This window comes from Carica papaya, chromosome 8 (genome assembly GCF_054855325.1).
Source record: "Carica papaya isolate Zhongbai chromosome 8, ASM5485532v1, whole genome shotgun sequence".
NCBI lineage: Eukaryota > Viridiplantae > Streptophyta > Magnoliopsida > Brassicales > Caricaceae > Carica > Carica papaya.
In genome coordinates, this window is record NC_142316.1 from 14,118,905 (window position 1) to 14,133,724 (window position 14,820).

Below are 14,820 nucleotides of genomic sequence, written 5' to 3' on the forward strand. Positions count from 1 at the left end.
CCACCTCGTAGACCTATCTTACATTATGAAAACAGTTTATTTATTTATAAAATAGTACATTAATATGAACAATCAAACATACATCCTTCCAGATAATAGAGAAAATCATATAAATCATAAAATGCTCAGATCTTCGTATCACATCCCAGGTGCTAATTAAGGCAAATGGGTGTCAAATACAGATTCAGAATAACGAGTGCATGATAAAATTTATGCAGTGGAACAAAATCATTACAAATTCCTTATAAATATATATGAGTTCCAATACATGCATACACTGAAGCAAGAAGTGGCTATAAAATAAAAAAAAAACATAAGGGCCACTTCTTTCACTATGTTATTGGACTTATCAGAGTGCGAGAACAGTCATGCAGTTAGACTTATGCTGCACAGGATCCTCATAGACTTTAAAGGGTAGGTCATCCTGCAGATCCTAACTTTCTTCCTCATCTTGGGGGGGCAATGGAAAGAGTGAGTTCCATATGCTTAGTAAGAGAACAGTATTAAATTAACATCGTAAGATTTCAAATTTTAATAATTTTATCTTACAATTTAACTTTCTTGTTTACTTATCTCACATTATGGAAAACCATTTATTTGTTAAGAAAATGATAGGTTAATACGGATAATACATCATGCTAGATAATAGAGAAAATCAAATAGACCATGAAATGCTCAGATTTTTGTATCATGCTTCGTGAAGTCGTTATAACTTCCATCTCTAAGGGTAGATACAGATTTCTAACTACCCGAGTGGAATGACCAAATCATATACAGATATGGCAATTTCTTCAGGCCCATTTCTGACTGGCCAAATCATGGTATGATCTATGGCCACGGCCATACCAGCCATAGTGGCCATAACAAATATCTACAGTCACGACATTACTTAGTCACAGGTGACCCCTACAGATAGTGCCACACCACTCTCGTCATAGGGTATGCTGTCATCCATTGAGAGCGGTCCTTTCATGTCTTTCTAGACCAGATAGGGGAGGGAGAAAGAGATATCCCTCAAAGATTAAAAGGCTAATGAGACACTTGATGCAATATACATGTCAATACAAATACACTTCGGACCATACAAGCTTCATTCAACTTTTTTTTCTTTTCTTTTATACTTTTTATTTTTACCAATTACATATTATATTTGTTTCATGCAAATTTATCAAGTGTCTGCAATTCACATAACATGCTTGAAAACAAGGATAATTTGACTCATATAAACATAGAGGCATACAAAACAGAAAAAATAACAATAGTATTAAATTGGTTTATCTAAAAATACTCCTTAAGAAATCGAAAGAAATACAAGATTTCTTACCAAAATCTTGATGTTTTCTCCTTCACCGTTCTCCTTTTTTTCTCTTCTTCTCTCACTAGACTACTATATCTCTCTCTCTAAATCTTTGAAAGGGGAGGGCAACTTATAGAGTTTTGGAACCGTTAGATTCATGCCAAGTGGTGAAATCTAGTGAAGACAGAGAAGAAAAAGATGCACAACACGACAAATGAGGGTGGGGGCCTCCTAAACTGATGATGGTGGTGTGCTGCCCAAGGCAGCAGCGGCGCACTACCGGAGGTGACAGTGCCCCGACCAGTTGCAAATAGGCTAACCTGTAGGCCTACAGGCCTCCTACCGTGGGCGTAAAGGCTAACCTGCGTGCGCGTAGGGCCTCGTTGTGCTGGGCACCGCACGCGCAAGCCCCAGGCACACAGGTATCCACACAGGCCTACTCCGTGGACGACCTGCACGAGTTGACTTGCGGACTGCCTGCCAGTGCGCGACAAAACGCACGTAACTCCTGACCCTGCGTCGTGCTCATGTCCTGTGCGTTCATGTGTGCATAAGGGACGTGCGCACTGTGTGCAAGTCTCGCGACCACTGTGAGCACATGCATGCGTGAATAGTGCCTAGCACTCGCGTAGGCAACCAGACTCCTCGCGGGATTTTTCCTGTGCAATTTTCTTCCTGATTCATCATTTTTTGATTATTTTCTTAATTTTTTTATTTCATTTAAATGAGTTAGAACAAAATTATCTAAAATAAAATAAATAAAAATCAACTAAAATTATGAATTACGAAAAATATTAAGCAGTGTAAATTAATCAAGTTTAACGCGGCCAAATGCCCCAATAAATAGGATTTCAAATCATTTTAGCATAGTGATGGGCAGGGTGTTGCATCTCTCCCAGCTTAAAAAAATTCGATCCCTAAATTTGTCTCGAATAAGTCCGAATACTTTTTCCTCATTACGTCCTCCAACTCCCACGTCATTTTTTCCGTGGTATGATGCTACCATCGTACCTTCACCATGGGAATCGTCTTGTTGTCAAGACATTATCGGTCCACTCAAGAATCTCTACAGGAACCTCCTCATAGGTCATATGAACCTGTACCTGCACCTTATCGTGAGGAATAACATGAGAAGGATCAGGAACTCTACCTTATGTGGGGGAGGTAGACTAAGAAGTTTAATAGGAAAGACATCTATAAAATTGTAAACAATTGGTATGGAACACACAGCACGATCAGCGCCCATATTCTTGTTCATTCAATTGTTAAGAAAATGATAACAATAATTTTTATTTTTTTTTGGGGATCGTAAGGTTACAATTTTACTTTCACAGTCTATTATAGCTCTATACTTTTCCAACAAGTTCATTCCTAATATTACATCAAATCCTAAAAAATCTAATAGTATCAAGTTTACACATACCTTTATCCTTGAAGTTTTTATCCTATAGTCGTTATATATACAATTAGCTTCTAGTAGTCCTTTAGAGGGAGTTTCCACCACTAGCATTTTTCCTAAAGCTTCTAGTCTAAACTCTAGCTAATAAGCAAATGCATAAGAAATAAAAGAGTGAATTGCACCAGTATCGATCAAAGCCTTGGGATAAGCATTATGAATAAAAAGCACCCTTATACTACGGGTCAAGCTATATCCTTTGGTCGTTGAGGTCAGTCCTTTATAAGGTGTTGGGTGCTTCCGCACCAATAGCAGATGTTATTGATACGCTGATAAGGCAGGTGACCATGCGAGCGACCACAATATTGACAGGGTTGGTTAGCTCGGGCAGGTGGAGTTGTAGGTAGGGGCAAGGCAAGAGGAAGGGCATCTCTGGTTCATTTGTCTGGAGAGTTACTTACTGGGTCAGACAGTCTTTTCGTAAGCTTTTGGGGCTGTTATTTGGTACGGACTCGAGTAATGTGTTAGTGCTTGGCTGAGAAGAGATCTTTGGCTAACTGGGCATGTTCGAGCACATCTGCATACAAGCTGGGTCTCAACATCGTGACTCAGTCATAAATGTTGGCACAAAGGCTCTTGAGAAACTTCTTACCTTTTTGGCTTTTGAGAGTGACCATTAAAGGGGCAAACCTAGACAGTTGAATAAAAAAAGCTGCATATTGGGCTATAGACAAGCTTCCTTGGTGGAGGTCTTGGAATTCCTCCTCTTTCTTTTTGCGAACATAGGTAGGGAGGAAGTTATCAAAGAAAGCATCCATGAAAACTTCCTAGGTAGTAAGGGTAGGCAGGACTTCTTTCTTAAGTTGCCACCAGTGTCCGGTTTCACCATTTAACATGAAAGCTGTAAGAGGGACCTTTTATTCTTCGGTCAGATCTAGGATAGAGAAGAGCTTCTCTATTTGTAGGATCCAAGCTTCAGCTACAAAAGGATCAGGGCCACCTTCAAAGTATGGGGGGTTAAGTTTCCTAAACTCCACTATATTGTGGGAGATAGACCGTTCTATATTTCAAAATTCAGGAGGAGGAGGTGGATAAGGGTTGGCCTGGTTCTGTCCTACTGCTGTGGTTAATCCTTGAATGGCTCAAAAAAGTTTTATAAATTCAGCCACAGTTGGATTATCCGGGGCTTCAAGTGGTTTAGTATGCTCTATGGTCAGTCTTCCTCGTGTCATTCCTATAAGAGAAAGGAAGACATGAGTTGGAGATTTAATCTTTAAAAAGAGGACTTATTTCTTCCCTAGGTATTCTAAAAGGTTCATCTATCTAAGGCCTTAGTGCAAGGGATTTGATCCGTGAAATTCTTCTTTGATACCATTTGTGACATCCCAAATGCTACTTAAGGCAAATAGGTGTCAGATACAGATTTAGAATAATGAGTGTATGATAAAATTTATGCAGTAAAACAAAATAATTACAAATCCCTTACAAATATATTTGGGTTCCAATACATACATATACTGAGGCAAGAAGTGGCTGTAAAATACAAAACAAAACATAAGGGCCACTTCTTTCACTATGCTATTGGACTCATCAGAGTGCGGGAACAGTCATGCACTCAGACTTGTGGATTTATGGGATCTTCATAGGCTTCCAAGGGTAGGTCAGCCTACGGTTCATCACTTTTTTCTTCATTTTGGTGGGCATAGAAAGAGTGAGTTCTATAGGCTCAGTAAGAAAACTGTATTAAATTAACATCGTAAGATTTCAAAAGTTAATTATTTTATCTTACCATTTAACTTCCTCATTTATCTATCTCATATTATGGAAAACATTTATTTATTAAAAAAATAATATGTTAATACAAAAAATCAAACATACATCATGCCAGATAATAGAGAAAATCAAATAAACCATGAAATGCTCAAATTTTCATGTCATGCTTCGTGAATTCGTTACAACTTCCATCTCTGAGGGCAGATACAGATTTTCAACTACCCAAGTGGAATGATTGGATCAGATATAGATATGGTCATTTGCTCAGGCATATTTTCAGTTGGCTAAACCATGGTACGATCTTTGACCACGGCCGTACCAGCCATAGTGGCCCTTTTAGATATCTACAGTAACGACATTACGTAGCCACGGGTGACCCCTACAGATAGTGCAACACCACTCTCGTCATAGGATACGCCACCATCCATTGAGAGAGGTATTCTCATGTCTTTCTAGACTAGATAAGGGAGGGAGAATGAGATACCCCGAAGGGTAAGGGGAACAGATACCCCTCAGAGATAAAAAGCTAAATGAGACACTTGATGCAATATGCATGTCAATACAAATACACTTCGGACCAAAAAAGCTTTATTCCACTTTTCTCTTTTTCTTTCCTTTTATATTTTTTACTTTTACCAATTATATATTATATTTATTACATGCAAATTCATCAAGTGTCTGCAATTCATATAGCATGCTTGAAAACAAGAATAATTCGACTCATCTGAACATAGAGGCATAAAAAATAGGCAAAATAACAATCATATTAATTTAGTTTATCTAAAAATACTTCTTAAGACATTGAAATAAATACTAGATTCTTTACTGAAACCTTGATGTTTTCTCCTTCATCGTTCTCCTTTCTTTCTCTTCTTCTCTCACTAGACTACTCTCTCTCTCTCTCTCTATAAACCTTTGAAAAATGAAAAAATGGAAGTGTCAAGAGGAAGGAAAAGGGGAGAGAAATTTATAAAATTTTAGAACCGTCATTTTCGTGCCAAGTGGCAAAATTCAGTGAAAAGAGAGGAGAAAAAGATACTCGGCACAAAAAATGAGGGAAGAAGGCCTCTGGCACCAACAGTGGCAGTGTGTCACCCGAGACGATGGCGATGCACTACCCGAGGTAGTAGTGCCCCAGTCGGCGTGGTGCAGGCTAGCCTATAGGTGCATAGGCACCTAGCTGCAGCGTGCGTGCAGGACCTAGGTGCGTTGAGCATAGCGCGCGTAGGCTTAGTGCACGCTGTCCTACAAGCTCGCAGACCCCAGGTGCGAAGGGCCTATTCGCGCAGGCCTGCTACACGGACAACACACGAACAGTGTGCGGAGCCTATCTGTTCATGAGGTGACACATGGACGGCCCGCCTGCACATAACAAGATGCGCGCATGACCTGTCCCTGTGTCGTGTGCATTGAGGGGATGTGCGCACTGTGCGCTCGTCCTCTTCGTGCGTGCATGCAGATGGAATGTACACGTTGTGGGCATGTCCTGCGTCTGTATCCATGTGTGCATGCACAACAGTGCACGACTTCCCATGTGGGCTGCTCTACTTCCCTGCGAGATTTCTTCTTGTTTTGCCATTTTTCCAATTTTTTTCCAAAATTTGTAAATTTGAATTAATGAAAATTAAATGCAAAATAATTAAAAATTAATCAGATTCATGAATTACAATAATATGCGAAGTAATTTTAAATGAGTTTAATGCGGTCAAAGGCCCGAATAAATAGAGTTTTCCAAATAAATTAAGCACAATGATGGGGGGCATCTTATAGGGAGATAAAATCTGAGACATCCCACTTTATCCCTAGCCACCAAAAGCTAGATTTTAAATCATTATACATCATGGTGCTACTAGAATGAATAGATATATGGAGGAATGAGCCTCCCTCAATATCTCTTGTTTTATTTATGAATCATCTAGTACCCACAATCAAGTTTTGAATCAAAGAATGTCATCATTAGAAACCCTAAAATCCGTCTTATCGCTAAGAGAAATATAGGGATCACTAGATGAGCATCCCTAATTCTTTGGATGAAATAGGGCAGACTATACAAATGAGCTATATAGGTACCATTATCGAAAGTGTCCAAGGATAAGTCATGGCTAGTAGTGAGCAACTATAACTTAGAGACCATTAATTGGGGAACAAAACATGAAGTCTTCCTACTGAGGGCTTCAGCTACAACATTAGCCTTTTCAGGGTGATACGAAACCTTACAATCATAGTCCATTAGTAGGTCCAACCAACGTCTTTGTCTCATATTTAATTCTTTTTGGGTGAAGAGATATTTTAGTCTTTTGTGATTAGTGAAGATCTTAAAGGTTTCGCCATAAAGATAATGTTGCCAGATTTTTAAGGCAAAAATAATAGTTGTAGGCTCAAGGTCATGAGCAAAATAGTTGAGCTCATGTGATTCTAACTATCTAGAGTCGTAAGCAACTACTCTACCATGCTACATCAATGCATAACCTAAGCCAAGTCGAGATGCATCAAAGTAAATTGTGAAACCACCAGAGCAAGCAAGAATAGTTAACACAGGGGTTGTGGTCAATCGACACTTCAACTCCAAGAAGCTCTCTTCACATTTAAAGTTCCATTTAAACTTGGTTTCCTTTCAGGTCAATCGAGTTAGTGGAGTAGTCATTTTTGAGAAAGCCTCCACAAAACGTCGATAATAACCAGCTAGACCTTATTGACACATTGGTTTGTTGATTCCAACCAAGGATTGCCAATATCTTAGAAGGATCAACTAAAATACCCTCACCAGTGAAAATGTGTTTTAGAAAAGTAACTCTATCCAAGCAAAACTTGCACTTATTGAATTTAGCATATAGCTTGTTCTATCATAGAGTCTCTAAGATGTGTCAAGTGTATAGCACGATCAGTCAGACTCTTAGAATAGACAATTATGTCATCAATGAAGACAGTAACATACTTATTTAATAGTGACTTGAATACCTTATTCACGAGATCCATAAAGACTATGGCGGCATTTGCTAGTCTAAATGGCATGACTAAAAATTGAACTTCTCTTTTTGAAGGCATACCTAGAAATTTATCAAGAAAGATATCTAAAAAAGTCCCTCATAACAAGGATGTTATGAATGTTCGGCTCGAAATTCATTTTTCCTAATTCTGAAAAAACTTTATTTAGGAGCTTAATCTTTACTTATAAAACTTTATTATTTAATTAATGAACGAATATAAATATAATTTTAAGAGAATGCAAAATATAAAATACTGTTACTTTTATTAATTATAAAAGGTTACTTACATAGAGTAGGGCTCACTATTAGGAGGATGAAATACAACTATTTTTCAAAAGCAATCTAGAGTGGCATGATAGGCGGCTAACCAATTTAGCCCAAGATTATGTCAAATCCTTATAAATCTAATTGTAGGAGATCTACAACTAATGCCCTACCTACTACCTTAATCTTACAAGATTTATACACTAAGTTGGACACAAGTATTTCTTTTATCGATGTTTCAACTATTAAAGTCCTATCTAGAGGCATAGGTTTAACAGTTAAACTTTTGACAAACTTAATAGATACAAATGAATGCATTGCACCATAGTTAATTAAAGCACGCACAAAAGAATCAGAAATAAAAAGTGTATCCTCGATGACTGTAGATGTAGCCTTAACATCTGGTTATGTCAATTGATAGATTCGTTCCCTAGTAACAGGTCTACGAGCCTTCTAGGAAGAATCAAGAGCGTAATGTCCAGTTTCCCCACAACTGTAGCATACACTGTTCAACTTATGACATGGACGGTTACCGTGCCTCCCTCCACAGTGTCGACAGACAATGCCAGTATTAGAAACAGTACCTAAAGATGGTGGTGGTGGTGGTGGAGTAATCCGATGTCGCTTGTCAACTAGACCCTAAACAACTAGTTTCCTTTTTTGATTATCAGGAAACCTAAAACTCTCTACCTACCTGAACTTAGTAGAAGCCAACTCCTCTACAAGCTAAGCATACTCAAGTACTAAGGCACAAGTAGTTGACCTAAACATGGCCACATAGACATAGATACCAACCCTCAATCCCTTGAGAAAACACTTGGCTATCTTGGCCTCAGTGGAGACTAATTCTAGTACAAATTGGGACAACTGAACAAATTGAGCAATATAGTGGCTCAAAGAAAGGGGCCTTGGCAAAACTCTTAAATATTTTCTTCTTTCCTTCCACGGATATAGATAGGAAAGACATTATAATAAAAAGCATCTAAAAAAGGGTCCTAAGTGGTGGGAGTAAGTAAGAAGTCTTTTTTGAGTGTCCACCAATGTTCTGCTTCACCAACAAAAGTAAAAGTAGTAAAAGGAACCTTATGCTCCTCAGTCACATCAAATACAGTAAAAATCTTCTTGATCTGCATTATCCAACTCTCAACAATCATTAGGTTAGGACCACCCTCAAAACTGGGAGGATTAAGCTTCTTGAACTTAGAGGTATTACTTGCAATGGTCTTGTTATGCCTAGTATGATTGTCTATAGGACGAGGATGATCATCATTCTACTGTAGATGGAACTATTGGCCAACAATATATGTCAGGCCATAAACGACCCTAAACAACCCAGCGAATTCTACACTAGTAAGGGCATCATCAAGATGTTCAATAAATCTTTTCTTTTCCCTTGTGTCATACTACCTACAAAAGGAAAACAATGCTTAGAGAAGAATAAAGAAATTTGAAGAGTACTTAAGGTTTCAAGTTTACTTAGGAAATGATACTCTAACCTATTCTAACCTAAAACCTTAAGCCTTAATATAAGATATGTGACGTGATAGTGATCAAGGAAGTACCCAAGCCAGTACTAATGAACTCTCTAGGAGTGCTAGGAAGTACTCCTAAAGTGAGAGTTCCCAAGATGAATCCACACTGGAACAAGTCTTAAATAATGAGGCCAAATCCAAGATATAAGAAACAAGGAGGTTATCAGGCCTCACTACCAAGGAAAGACTATGCCTAAGAGTCCCTAACCCAAGAAGAGGTCAAGGATGTCATCTGGGTTTAGATACAAGTGGGGTACACATGTGTAGCCCTTCACATAAGCGAATCATGGCCTCCACACATGCTAACATTCAACTTGCAAGGTCAAAATCCCAGAGCGAACGAACAACGATGTTCATATGCCCCACAACACAGCCTTTCGAATGTGTAAATGCACATCTCTGCATCCTCTGTCGGTGCGTAAGCTTGTGAGTAGCCTCACTTCGCACGCTTAAATGTGCAGTCGGGGTGCATGGTTCGCGTGATGCTAATAAGCCTGGCACACAGCCCATGCCCAGCATGTGTATAATAGGCTAGTCACACTCCTAGCATGCAGCAGGCTAGGCGTACGCTCAGTGCCTAGTGCGCACGTAAGCCCAGCCCACATTGGTAGCCCAACAATGTGCCCTGCACAGCCTCAAACGTGACCTACATGTTCACAAATAGACCAACTAGAGTAGTAACCAGCATGACCTAGGTAGATAAGCTCACATAAATGTTCTATGTGACCTACAAGCCCCATCTAGATTAGCTTGCATGCCTGCCCCAATCGACCCGCATGCCTCCTACGAGTTGACCTACACACCCGGTTCTGCCAACCCAAATTGGAGTCCTTTTTGGACTTTTTCTTTTCATTTTTTATGTGGTTTACATGGAAAACACATTAGATAATTTTCTAACATTTTTTAATGTTATTTTATTATTATTTTAGGATAGGATTTTATCCTTTAATTATTTTATTAATTTTTCCAAGTCTTTGTAATCGTTTAGAATTATCTCTAAAAAAGTCTATATAAAGATCTTTACCTGTAGATTATAAATAAACATTGAGAATAATAATATTTGAAGCCTTTGCTTTGTTCAAGAATTAGCTTTACTAATTCCTTTAGCATCTTCAAGTTCTTTAGAAGTTAGGATGCTTTTCAAAAATCTTGTTGAGTCAAGGAGTTATGATCAACTTAGCGAGTAAGTCCATGGCATCTTTCATTTCCTCATTTTTTTATTTCCCTTTTCTTTTATTTACAGATGCCATTTAAGTGCATATATTCTCAATCGGGAGGTTAATTAGGCGGTTAAGTTTTATATTGCATGTGTTGGTAAAGGTTATAAGAATTGATTCGATCCTCCCCATACCCTCCGGTATCATTTGGTATAACAGCTTAGACTCCTAATAACCTACTATCTTTACTGCTTTAGTATTATCATTTATAAATTAGCATTAAATTTCTTGATTGTTAATTCGTTTGCATATTGCTTGAATCTATATTATCTGTTTGATTCAGGTATTTTCATGTCTATTCTACTAATAAAAAAATATTCAAAATTAAAAATATCTCAATTGCACCCCATAAGGTAATTGATACATTATTCTGCATTCTTACATGACAAAAGTAGAGTAACTACCTATTAGAGTGACTGGAAAACTTTTGAGGAGTCAAATGCATAATACCTCACCTAAGAGGTGCGAGTGAAAACTTTTATTTTCACTTCGTTGCATCATTCACATTTAATTTTTGAATTGCATTATGTAACCTTGCATTAACATTGCATGAAGAATCTTGATAAATCGTAGAGTATTAGTGGTAGTGTAATTAGATACACCTTTCATTTATATCCATCGATATTGATCGGATATGTGACATTCCATATACCAAATATAGCATAAGAGAGCCAGATACAAAAACAGATTACGAGTGCATGAAAATAATTTATATGCAGCGGAATAAATATTACAATCCCTTATAAAATATAAAATTTGACTTCCAAATCTTACAATACTGAGGCCAAGTTTGGAAAAATAATAAATATAAGCCCCTTCAAAAGGGACTCATCAGAGTACGGAACAAAACATGCACTCGTAACAATTCATGGATCCACGGGATCCTCGAAAACTTCAATGGGTAAATCAACAAGAAGTTCCTCCCTATCATCCTCATCTGGGGGGGGAGAGAGGACATGGAAAGGGGTGAGTTCCATAAAACTAAGTAAAGAAAATAATATTTAAACAATGTTTTTAAGATTTTAAAAGTGCTTAATCTTTAAAGAGATATACCATAAACTTCTTATCGTCGAAGATCGTCACATGGGGTCCATTTTAATAATAAAGAAAACATTTTCATTTATTTAGAAAACCATTAATATCAAATATTTAAATTAATCATGTATAGAATAGGGAAAATTAAACAAATATGAAACATGCTTTAATTTTTAGTTTTTACCTATTCTTCACGCGAAGCCATTCTGACCCATATCTACTGAGGGCAATACAGATTCCTGACTACCATTATGGAAATACAAGTTGTTTCATTATTCAACATATTTATGGCTTGTTAAATCATAACACATTTATGGCTTACCAAACTATAACATGTTATATGACCACAGTCGTGCCAACCACATTGGTCCTACATGTAAACTATAGTCACAACCATACGTCGCCACAATGACCCCTACAATCATATCGCATAACCACTCTCGTAAGAGGGTACGTTATTCTACATAGGGAGCGGTTCTCTCACCTCATTTCAGACCAGGTGGGAGAGAACAGAACCCCTTAGAGATAGAAGCCTAATGGATCATGTAAATTTAAGATGCCGTGTATAAATATTGCAACGATTATTTCTCATACTATCCATTTTTTCATAAAATATTTATTCTTTTCACATATTATCCATTCTTCTTGAGTAAAATCATAACATCTCTCGTATTTCATCGCATATCATCATATCCATATCGTTAAATTTCAAACGTAAATAAATTTGCCTAATCATGCAAGTACTAAATTTTCATTTCTCATAAAATATTTCAATTAAAGCCTTAATAAATTACTAAGCATGCAAGCACCATTTCTCATTTAATTAAATAATATTTCAATTTATTATTCTAGAAATTCTCTTTAAAATGTACGAGAAAATACCAAAATCTTCCTCATCAAAAACTTGTTGATTTCCAATGTTTCTTTTCTTCTTTCATTCCTTTCTCTTTCTAGCTTTTTCTCTCTCTAAAAAGCTTTTAAATGAAGTAAAATAAAGATGGCGTGTGAAGAAGTGGTGGGGAAGGGCCCCTATTTATAGATTAAATGGGTCGTCGGATTTCTACCAAGTGGCACGAATCCGTGAGGAGAGAGTGAGGGAAAAATTGACTAACACGACGGCACAACTGACAAACGTGACTAATGAAAGCTGACAAGACGACAACGACATGATAGTTGACACGAAGGCCGAGGGCACACTAGCAAAGAGACAATACATGCCTCCCAAATATAGGTGGCCCACCTAGCGAATGGCGGTGTAGGCCCCAAGGGACATTTGACCATGGATTTCATCACCGGTCTACCCAGGACCACTAGTGGTTATAGTGCAATTTGGGTCATTGTGGATAGATTAACTAAGACAGCCCATTTTCTTACCATCAAAACCATTATCCTATAAGCAAGTTATCCCATTTGTATGTTGAACAACTTATTCAGATTCATGGTGTATCCTCCTCTACTGTGTTGGATAGAGATCCTCGATTTACTTCCTGCTTCTAGAACAGTTTTCAAGAGGCCCTAGACACTAACTTGCATTTCAATACTGCCTATCATTCCTAGATCGACGGGTAATAAGAATGCACTGTCCAAACAATAAAAAGATATGTTGTGTGCCTGTATTCTGGATTTTAGAAGTAAGCACCTCCCTTTCTACGAATTTGCCTGCAACATCTGTATGGCTCCATTTGAAGCTCTTTATTATAGGCCGTGCAGATCTCCTACTTGCTGGTATGAGATTGGGAACCGATAATATACAGGGACTGAATTTATCTAAGAGACTATTGAAAAAGTGGATCTTATCCAAAAGAACCTCCTCACTGCCTAAAGTCACCGGAAGATTTACACTAACAACTATGTGAGGCCTTTGGATTTTGTTGTTAGCGACCAGGTATTCATTAAGGTCTTTTCCTTCAAAGGAGCGATGAGGCTTGGGAAGAAAAGGAAGCTGAGCCTTTGATACCTTAGCCCTATAGAGAATTTGGAACATTTTAGCATTGTGGCATACCACCTTGCTCTACCCTGAGAGTTCATCGGTTAGCATGACGTCTTCCTTGTCTCCATGTTAAAAAAGTACCACCTTAACCCTTATCAAATTGTCCCAATTAAGGAAACTCCTGTTAGCTCTAACCTGGCGTACGTGGAGTACCCAACGGAGATACTAGGATGGACTGACAAGGTGCTACACAATAAGAGGATCCCAATAATGAAGATACAGTTGTAGCACCACACCCCAAAGGAGGTTATGTAGGAATTGAAAGATGAAATGCGGAAGAAATTTTTGCACCTATTCATAACCATTTTGGAGGACCAAAATTTTTGAAGGTAAGGGTAATGTGACACCGCACACCTTTGTGCTTCATGTGCTATTAAGACTCCATTTTATTCGGACTTTTGGCCATTAAATTTTTGTGATGTAATAATTTTTCATCTTATTTTATTTGGGATTTCTGCCATTTTTCCTTAATTTATCAAAATTTATTTTATTATTAACATGTTATTTTACTTTTTTGTTTTAAAATTGTTGAGGATTTCAAATTAAAAGAGAGAGAAAAGAAATTTTGGAAGAAAAATGATGCCTCGAGCCTCGCGATGCCACTGCCACTACCACTACGGTCCTATGCCACTGCCTTACCGCTGCCCTACACTGCCATACTGCCACCGTATGTAGCCACCGCCCTACACTGCCCTACTGCCGCCTTGCACTGCCCTCATCTTAGGAGCCATGCCTCCCCTTGACTGATTGACACTAATAATGTCATGATGATGTCATCATTTTCTCTCTCTTCATGGATTCGCAACACTTGTTGCGAATTCGATAGTTCTTTTCCTTTATAAATAAGATCTCCTCCCCCAATCTTCCTCATCCATTTTCATCCTCAAAGACCAATTCTAGAGAGAGACAAAGAGTTAGAGAGAGAAATGAGGAAAATTTGAAGAGAAGGGGGACTAGCTTACAAAGAGTTATCGGTATCGATAAGGGATTCAATATTTTCTTGCACATTCTAAGATGCATGTTTAGAAAAACAAAGAAATGAACATTGATTTTATTGTATGATTGTGGAATGATTTTTAAAGAAAAGAATGTTGATTTTATTGCATGATTGTAGCATGATTATGAGAGTGTGATGAGATATTAATTATGATGATTGTTTTAATTATACATGCATCGTGAAGAGACTAGTTTGTTATTTCATCAATGAAGTTGAAATGCAATTGATACAAAAAGAGATTACATGAAAATTTTGACATGGCATGAAAAATATGAATGGATACATGGAACACGAATTAATCCATTAAACTATTTTATCTACTTCTATCGTCC